Source organism: Marmota marmota, unplaced genomic scaffold, assembly GCF_001458135.2.
Source record: "Marmota marmota marmota unplaced genomic scaffold, marMar, whole genome shotgun sequence".
Lineage (NCBI taxonomy): Eukaryota > Metazoa > Chordata > Mammalia > Rodentia > Sciuridae > Marmota > Marmota marmota.
In genome coordinates, this window is record NW_026000261.1 from 12,981,446 (window position 1) to 12,992,469 (window position 11,024).

General features: G+C 33.0%; 1 pseudogene; it reads left to right on the plus strand.

Annotated features, from left to right (window-relative positions):
- Positions 1-8,529, plus strand: part of LOC107152466 — a 50,876-nt pseudogene extending 42,347 nt beyond the window's left edge.
- Positions 8,530-11,024: the final 2,495 nt, after the last annotated feature.

Here is an 11,024-nt window from a genome sequence, read left to right on the forward strand (position 1 = left end):
TAGTTGGACACAACAGCTTTATGTTATTTATTTTTTATGTGGTGCTGAGGATCAAACCCAGCGCTTTGCACATGCTAGGTGAGAGCTCTACTGTGGGAAGCCATTGAGTTACCTCCCTGGCTGGGTGAGAGGTGCTTAGACAACTGTGTCAGAGCCTTCCCCACCCTGTCCCAGGTACAAGGGCTTGTCTGTGTGGAGGTGTGCCTGGCCACTGACCCGAAGACTAATCACTGACCCTGACCTTGGAATGCTGCCCCCCTTGACCTTCATTGGATGGGATTTTCCCTTGAATTTTTTGTTCCCCAATAAAAGCTCACTCCCTGGCGTGCGCTCTCTCTCTCTCTCTCTCTCTCTCTCTCTCTCTCTCTCGCCTCTTGTGTAAACCTTGGCACTGCATTAGGTGACTGGAGGCGGGAGCTAGGCATTGAAGGTAATGAGAGTATGTCTCTTTAATTTTAAAACTCACTAGTTAATTTCTATGCTTTGAACCTCTTTTATGAAGCTTGCGTGCTGGTCGCGCGGCAGACTCTACAGCTTATCCCAGCCCCCCCCCCGATTTTTTAAATATTTATTTTTTAGTTACAGTTGGATACAACATCTTCATTTTATTGTTATGTGGTTCTGAGGATTGAACCCAGTGCCCCATGCATGGTAGGTGAGCACTCTACCTCTGAGCCACAACCCCAGCCCCCAAAAAATTGTTAAGAAAATAATTTGTGTTATTTTATAGCTGAAAGGAATAAAATTAAAGTTAGAAATGTTCATAGAAATGAGACAGTATACAAAATTACCAGATCGTCAATCATGAAAGGCTTTTTTTTTTTACTATGATATTGGTTGGAATACAAATTATCAAATGGTCAATGTAGGATTCATTTTCTGTAGATATTAAAAGTGTATATTTGGGAATTTTCCGGGAGTTGAGAAATATGAGAAATAGATTTATTTTTGATATAAATTATCAAATCTCAAGTATCCTGTTACACTAGCACAAAACTGAGTAAAATGTATATGAAATACAGATCTATATTTTGCTTATTTATTCTCCAATTGATGGATACCTAGGCTTTTTTTCAGCTTTTAGTTTTTGAGCTTATCATCAGATATTTGTAACCTTTTGCAGTTGTCAGATTTCCACCACTATAATAAAATACTTGAGATCATTAACTTGTAAAAAGTAAAGTTTTACTGTTTTTGAAGTTATAGCTCATGGTAGGACAGACTCACTGTTTGGGGCCTCTGATGAGCATGCCGGATGGCAATGGTGGAAAAAGCATAGTGATGCAAACTGTTCACTTCATGCCTAGGAAGCAAAAGAGGAAAGAAGCAGGACTAGAGTTCTATACTGTGCATACCTCAGTGGCCTAAAAACCCCTAACAAGGCCCTCCCTGGTAAATACTACATCATTTCCCAGTAGCATCTCTGTGGAGACCAAGTGTTTAACATATGGGGGGGGGGCATTCTAGATGGAAACTAGCACTATTCACAAGTATCTTGCTATAAAAGGCTAATATCCATTGCTCAATTTTCTTTTTTTATGATGATAATGTTTTCAGTGAGTTCCAAAATTATTCATCAAACATAATATTTGCACTTTTCTGTTATAGAATTTGGAAATATCATCTCCTATTCTATTATCTCTTAACTTTTTCTGTGGTATCCTTTATGAAAAAAGAAATCCTAAAATGATATAGGATGCATTGACAGATTTTCTGACATTTATCAATTACTGCATAATTAATTATTATGAATTATTTTTATACAGGAGTAGACTAGCTATTCCAAACATCTGATTACATTGTTTTTTTTTTTCTTCTAATGATCTGGCTACTATAGTAAGAACAATGGCTAAGCTCTATGTGTAAAAAGGAAGATTATCCAAAGGAATGAATTGGATAGGAGTTATATTAGGCATATTTTCAAACAATCTCACATATTCCTTTTCCATTCCTCATTATATTTCGTAATAATTTCAATATATCTAGTTGTCTTATATCATACAGAAGTCTTCCCAAATCACATCAACCAACAAAGATTTAGTTGCAAGGAATATAAGACAAGAATGTAATATAAACAAATAAACAAAAATGAAACACACATACATATATATTTGTATTATCAAGATAACCACATGTACCACCACATACAAAGAAAATAATAGAATGTCTTCTAGAAATGTCCCTTGAAAGATTAGAAGATTGAACTTTTATCTCCTGTCTTCCATCCTCCAGTTTTTGAGGGTAAATCACAGGCAATTCAACTCCTTCCATCCTTATAGGTTACACTTGTATGCATCATATGTTAACAACAGGAACAACTTAGAAGAAATTCTTAAGATAGTAACTTTTAGTGTAAACTGAACCTGAGATCACACTCAGGGAGGTGGCAAGTAGCTCGAGGTTACCTATTCAGGTAACGTGTTTTTGTCTTCTAGAACTGCCCAAATCAATATTGAATATACCATGGTTTGCTGCTATAATATTAAAATAGATTATTTATATGCTCCTAAGATATTATAGCTTAATTAACCTGACAACGTTCAACTTAAAATAATGAACTCATGGTTGATGCCTTGTGGTCAGGCACTCTGTTTGTAACATAGCTGCTTTCAATTACAAAGCAGTTCTTTGTTTTATAAGTCAGAATCTTTCTCTGGAATCTGAGGATTATGCACTGTAACTGTTCTATTTGCTTATTATAGGATAGTTCACAGTCTTTTCTCCATGATGGTTCATCCTAGGGCCATTAGATTAACAGAATCATATGATCCAAGTATGTTTTCCTCACTTCTTTATCTAATGTGAACAAAAGACCTGACAACAAAATCAAAAGAGGAAAACTTTATTTGGGGGCTCTAGATACTCAACTCCATTCCTCAGGGATAAAGGCAAGGCAGAACATCATAGCAAGAGTGTGGTGTAAAAAAGCAGATAGGGACATGGCTTCAGGAAGAAGAAAGAGACTAAGCTCAAATCACAAATATATACCCAAATGGCACGCCCCCAATGACACACTGCCTCCAGCCACACCCTACTTGCTTTCAGTTACCACTTAGTTAATCCATATCAGGGGATTGATTCACTTATTGATTTCATACTCTCATAACCCAATCATTCCACATTGAAACCTTCTTCCATTGTCTTACACATGAACTTTTGGGGGGACACCTAATAAAAATCATAACAAAGTTCCAGGCCAACTTGTGTTATATTATGGATCTTCTATTAAAATGTCTATTCTTCTGAGTCCCTTTCAAAGCCAAACACCTACAAGACAACCTGATTAATGTGTTTTATCCATGTGTTTTATCCATAAGCCTAATTGTGGTGTATGTTGTCTTCAAAATCCAAATAGGCCTACCAAATGCTATGCTTATTTTGTCATACTAAAATCACCAAAATCCCTTTTGAATTATATTATAAGAATGATGTAGTTAAATACACCCAAACAAATACAATACATATGTACTGTTGCCTTTTTCAAATAATAGTAATCTAGTTTTATCCCTTCCATTAATAAAAACTGAAAAGTAAGTACATCCGACTTCTGAGTAGTTGCCACCATGTGCCAGAGTCCATTTTAATCTTATTCAGTGTTTCATCTCTAGCACAGGTGTGCAGTTGAGACTACAACATTATTAAGTGTTTTGTGGTATGTCATCATCTGTCAACCACTATCTGGTTTTTATAAGGGGCAAAAAAGTGAATAAACTGATTATATAGCTAAATAGTGGGGTCTATCAGTTTTATATCATTTAAAACTGGAGGGTGGCATATACCTCTGAAATTTTACTGTGTATTTACTATTGGTCCTGATTTACTTTATCACACAAGGGAAGCAGTTTGAGAAATTCAAGGAAATGATATGAGATTTCTGTCAGCTGCTAAGTATATTAATCTCAATTTTGCGTGTGGATACTGGATAAATGACCAGTAGTGTGTCCATGGAAATATCAAGTTCATTGTAAAACAAATTTGGACACCTAACTTTTATAACTCCATGCTCCACTCTACATGAATAATTGTAATGGAAATTGGGGTTCCAGGTTTCAGTGTCAGCTTAGATCTTTATATTGTAGGCCTCAAAAGGAATGGGTAATTTACCTTGCTCTTAATTATATTTTTTAGCATGATTATATTTTTTATTTGTTCATTTTAGATATGTGTTCCTTTGAGGAAGGAATGAGGAAGTATTTATTAAAATATGTAAAATACAATGTCACTACCTTTATTCAAGCAGAGGTAGACTTCCATTCAAATAATGGGCGTAGGATCCAAGAACTGTTTTAGTCTCTAGGCACTGTAAGTGATTGTGATTTTCCACTTTGGTGGTTGACATAAGCCTTCTGCATTCCAGTTTTTGATTTTATGTGATTAGACCAATCAAACAACACCTGAGTTGGCTGCTTATTTATCTCATGCTTAGGTCTATTTTCCATTGCCATAAATATCTGTAGGCCAGTGTGCTTTTGTTGTCACTCTGGGTTTCATGGTAGTTAAGCTTTCCTAGCCTCTGATAGTACAATGTCCACATGTAGTCTCTAATTTTCCAGAAACCTATCATTTTTAGTGGAAAAAAAGGGGGGGGGGGAGGCCACATTTCTTAGCATCCACTCTCACTGGGGTCAAGTATCCATTAAAGAGTCTCAGAAATGACAGTTTGCTTAATATTGCTATATTCCTTTTTTGCTGTTCTGAAAGACGTTTTGTATGTTCGTTTTCTGGGTCTTTAAGGAAACTGGTCAGCTGCTAATTTCTCTGAACTGGTTTATTTAATCCATTCTGATATGTATACTTCCCTGAGTCCTATATTTTCTTTCTTAATCTTCTAAGACAGTTCCAGCATTTTTAGCTTATTTATGCAATGATTATGTTCAGTCATCAAGAAGTCCTTCCATCACCATATTAAGGTATGTTCCAGGCATTCCTTCTAGGGTATTAGATATAGCCTTATTTCAAAATAACTAGTAGAAAGGATTTTTAATGTGTCAAACAAATAAATATTAATTGTTTGAGGAGATGGATGAACAAATTACCCTGATCTGACCATTACATATTATATCCATATTGAAATGTTACACTGCATTCCATAAATATGTATAATTACTGTGTCAACTAATAATTTTTAAAAGTATATATTTGAAAAGAATACTGTATGACAAAAGAGTGACTTCATTTCTGTAAATATTTTCCCACTCAGACATAGAGTCCAGCCCTGCTAACCCAATTCCCTAAAAATTGATGTTAACATATACTTACACCCTTGCTGCTGGTATATGTTCTCCACTTCATTTTGAGAATAAACTCCTCCTGGAGCATTACAAAGGGAATAGGAACTTGATTCATCAGGGGAGAATCATACAAATTTCTCTGAATTTTCTTCTGAAGTGTGAAAAATTTATCCTTCTGTTCCCATTCTCCATTGGATAAGAACTTTTCTAAAGGCATAAACTTCCCTGTTCTTCCAGACTTTGCATTCTTACAGTGCAGTGGGTACTACTGAGAGTTAGATAAGGGGCTGGGGATGTGGCTCAAGCGGTAGCGCGCTTGCCTGGCATGCGTGCGGCCCGGGTTCTATCCTCAGCACCACATACAAACAAAGATGTTGTGTCTGCCAAAAACTAAAAAATAAATATTAAAAAAATTCTCTCTCTCTCTCTCTCTTTAAAAAAAAATAAGAATTGTTATATAATGAAGAGACTTGGAAGATAAATGTACCGCTTTTCTGTGGAATATAAGAATGTTTGAATTTTCCAGACATAAAATAACTTTCCTGGGGCTGAGGTTGTGGCTCAGCAGTAGAGAGCTTGTCTAGCATGTGCAAGGCACTGGATTCTATCCTCAGCATCACTAAAATAAATAAAAAAAAATAAAGGCTTTGTGTTCAAGTACAACTAATTTTATATATATATATACTCACACACACACACATATATATGTATATATATATGTATGTATATATGTATATATATACATATATATGTATATATATATATACATATATATGTGTGTATATATATATATATATATATATATATATATATATATATATCTTTGCTATAAAACATCCCATTGTAAATAAAAGCATTATCTAGTTCTCTTTGTATTCCTTAGTGGGAACTGAGGTTCAAAGAACTAACTCAAGAAATTGCTCATGCTCTTGCTACTGTTATAACTCTATGTAAAAAGTCCTTTGTTTATGTCTCAGATGTCTTGTATCTTCTTCCAATATCTATAAAATTATGACAGACTAATTTGTGAGCTAGTTAGGTAAAAAAATTACAGTCCCTCCAAAATTCTTTATACTGATTAAAAATTTTGGATAAAGGGTAATATTTTTAAGAATATATTAGTGACATCCAGTAGACAAGACTATACATTATCTATCTGATATAGATATATAGATAGATAGATAGATAGATAGATAGATAGATAATGAAATGGGTTTTTTATTCTATTTATAAATAGTTTAATAAACCAGCAATGAATAATACATATAAATTATGTACTGAGGGCAATATTTCATAAAGCAGCCAAAACTTTAGATACAAATATTTTTGTTCTAAAATACAAATATCCAAAACAAATTTTGAATCCTGAAAAGCAAAATGTAAAATTTCACACTTTTAACTTGGAGTAGATAGGTAGCAACATATTAATATCAGTGATAATTTTAATTTAAAGGTGACAATAGATTGTTTTCTTTAGCTTGACTTTATTTTAAAATTTTATCCAAGTATTAATTAATATTTTGTTTAAGCCTTTGAAATATTTTTAATATCTATTTTTTTTTAGTTTTCAGTGAGCATAATATATTTATTTTATTTTTATGTGGCATTGAGGATCACACCCAGTTGCCTCATGGATGCTAGGCCAGTGCTTGACCACTGAGCCACAATCCTAGCACAAGCCTTTAAAATATTAACTGATCATTATTACCTCATCCATAAGAACTATCTTCATATTTCAATATATAATCTTAGGTTACTTTCTATCTTTACATAATTTTGCAAGATTTTAGTGTCATTAAATAAGTAAAAATTTACATTTATATTTCTGAAGTATGCACTCACTTTAAAAATAAATTAATCAGAGAAGACTGATTAATTAGCCCCAAAATGGAAATATTTCTTGAGATATTCAATATTTCATCATCAGTAAGGATATTGTGATATAAAAATCATTATATAATGTATAAATGATTTAAATGTGTACAGTTTAGGTAAACACATGCAGTAAAGCAAGTTAATACCAGTTATTGAATATGTCATTATTTGCATATGAATAGAAACAAAATCCCTATTTTTAAATTCTATTGAGTAGTGTGCTTGATAATAAATATAAAGTCATCCCAGATTATATTAGTCTTAAAAAAAATATTGTAAGTGCAAATTCGTTTGACTTTCAACCTCAAACTTATGAGCTTTCAATTCAACAGCAAGCAGCAAGGCAAAAAAAAAAAAGGCTCTTGAAATATATATATAGATATAGATATATATAGATATAAATATATATAGATGTAGTAAAAATAAATCATTTTAATATTCAGAATCAATATAGAAAATAAAATTTTTATATGACAAAATAAGGTGAACAAAAACTGAACATAAAAATCTCACTGAAAATGAAGAGACAGTTAACAAATTATGAATACTAAAAAAAAAAACTAAGTATAATATATTGCACAAGCTTGTTAGCTTTATGCAGATATTGATTTTCCCTATCCATTTAGGAAGATATGTAAATATATAATCAGTAAGAAACAAACTCTGCAGTATGTTTGTGAATATTTATTTTCATCTTATATGTGCATTACATTACACTTGTGTCTGTTTATCTTATTAAATGATAAATCTGTAATATTTTGTCCTTCCAAGAGGAAAGGTAGATTATAAGATTTAATATTAAAATGTCCACTTGATAAAAAAATTCACTTTTAAAATTTCGTATGATACTATCAAATAGTTTCAAGTTTTATTTTGATAAGCTAATCACATAGTAGCAATGCAAAAAAATTAACCCAGGTTCAAGGCATTTGTATCTATCAGGGAATATAATGGCCACATTTGACTGGGAGTGAAGTTCTCCCAGGAGCTAGCCACTGCTATCCAAGTGGTCATCAATTTGACCAACCTCTCCATTGTTTCTGTGCAGAGAGGCTATTGGGGGAAGAAGATTGACAAGCCCCACACTGTTGCTTGCTAGGTGACAAGACATTGTGATTCTGTGCTGGTGTGGCTCATCACTGCCCGAAGCACTGGCATGTCTCAGCCCCTATTCCCAAGAAGGTGCTATTGATGGCTGGTATTGATGACTGCTACACTTTTGCCAGGGGCTGGACTGCCACTTTGGGCAATTTTGCCAAGGCCACCTTTGATGCCATAACCAAGACGTATGATTATTTGCCCCCAATCTCTGGAAAGAGACTGTGTTCACCAAGTCTCCATATCAAGAATTCACTATTTTGTGAAAACTCACAACAGAGTCTCTGTACAGTGGACTCAGGCTCCAGCTTTGGCTACAACATAGGGGTTTTTATACAAGAAAAATAAAGGGCATGAAACCTGTTAAAAGGAAAAAATGGGCTTAATAAATATCTACACAATATTCCACATTAACAGTAGAATAAAAATTATTCTTTGCACAAGAGATCATATGTTAGGCGACAAAACACATCCCAGAAAATATGAAAAATTCAAATAATTTATTGCCTCTTATTGGGTCATAATGAAACTGAAAACAACAGCAATAGAAACCACAGAAATTTATCCAAACCAATAGAAATTACACAATAAAACTTTGATGAATGGGTCAATGAAGAAATTAGGAGATAAATTAAAGACCAATATAATCAAATGAAAATGGAAATACAACTTACCAGAATGTGTAGGATACAACAAAGTTCTAAAAGGAAAGTTTACATTAACAAATGTTTACATTTTAAAACAAAAGAACAATCTTAAATAATCAAAATATATAAATAAATGGTGGGTTTCACAATCTTAGTAAAAACAAGAACAACCCAAACTCAAAAGCTATAAAAGGGAAGATATCATAAAGTTCAGAGCTGAAATTAGTGAAGTAAAGACTACTAGAGAAATTTTTTAAAATCAAAGTAAGAGTTGGTTCTTTGAAAAGACAAAAATTGATTATCTCCTAGCCAAACAATTGAAAGAAAGAAGGAGAGAGAGAGAAAAAGAGAGAGAGAAGGACACACAGAGAGAGAGAGAGAGAGAGAGAGAGAAGAGAGAGAACTAACTAAATTCATGGAATTGGAGACAAAAATGAAGATGTTAAAACAGATAACATTAAAATCCAGAAGACCACCAGGAATTATTGAAAAAAAAATTGTATTCAAATAAATTGAAAAAATCTAGGAAATAGCTATCAGGGAATATAGGTAAAAATGATCAAAATTGAATCAAAGGAATGAAAAAAATCTAAACAGATCAATAACAGTTGATAAAATTGAACCAATAATTTTAAAAATTTACCCACAGAAGATGGCAGATTAGAGAAAGGAAATACTTCTCAATTCAAAATTTTTAAAATGAGAAGACTACTCCTAATCAAGGTGGGTAACTAAGGCTGAAATTAGTAAAGTAGAGACTACAAGAGAAATTTTTAAAAATCAAACTAAGCATTGGTTCTTTGAAAAGACAGAAATTGATTATCTCCTAGCCAAACAACTGAGAGAGAGAAGGAAAGAGAGAGAAAAAGAGAGAGAGGACACAGAGAGAAGGACACAGAGAGAACTCAAAAATACTTCAACACTGAAATTCATCATGGGACAGAAAAAGTAATCATGAAGATACGGAAAGTTAGGAACTTCAATCATAATTATTAGCTCTTCTTAACTCTTTTCCCCACAAATAATCATATTTTTCTGTGCCATTTACTTTTTGCATTTTACTACTTTTATTTATTATTTTACTCCATATTTAGAGACATCATAGGCAACATGTCACCTGCTTCTTCTCTGTTCACTTTTTAAATATTTCAAATTTTCTCCGGATTTACTACCATGTTTTCTCTTCACTAATAAACTTAAATTTCACTAACTGATAGAATAATATAGTTTATGTGATTCCTACCCCATTCATGTTGTTATTGTTAGTCAGTGTATGACATAGTAGACAACTGCTGGTTAATGTCTGATTTATTTCATGGTTGTTTATTGTTGATGCTGATATTAAATGCCAACATCACCATTCTTTTACAGGTAGTAATCAATGTTATTGATGTCAAAGTAGAACCTGGACATTTATTTTAAGACTATACATCAATTGTTAATATTATTGCTAGTTCTTGCTCCACTTTTCTCAAAGAGGATCAGGGAAGCAATTGGAATACTTTAGGCTCACACAGTAGAGATGCTACTAATGAGCAACACTCATCATTCAGCTGTAATGATGAACAACACTCCACCACACATGAACTAACATCACTCGAGACTCAAAAATACTTCAACACACAGAATAGGGGAAATATAAACCCCAAAGAAATAACCAGGCTTCAAGTAGGAAGTAGAGGGGGAACTCAGGTTCTATTCATGAATATCTACTCTTACAGGATAAAACAAACAAACAAACAGAAAGAAAGAAATTCCTAGAAGAAAAAAGATAACTATACACTAAAGGACACACAAACAGAAGAGAAAGAGGAATCCAATAAAACTGATATACAAATCCAAAGCCTCTGAAAACATGAGGAAAAAGACAAACAAATCCCCCCAAATTTACAATCCCCCAACAAAGGAAGCCACAGACATATGGAAGTGGATAACAACAGAGAAAGACAATAAAATATAGAATAAACTAAAAGTCATTCTAAGGAATAAATTAAGAAAGAAAATAGAGGAGATGAAAGACCATTTCAGTAAAGAAATAGTTATTGAAAAAAAAATGAATGAGAATTCCAGGAAATTAAAGCACAATGAATAAAATTAAAAATTTACTTGAAATTATGACCAACAAATTAGATTACATAGAAAATAGTCCTTTAGAACTGAAAGATGGAAATTC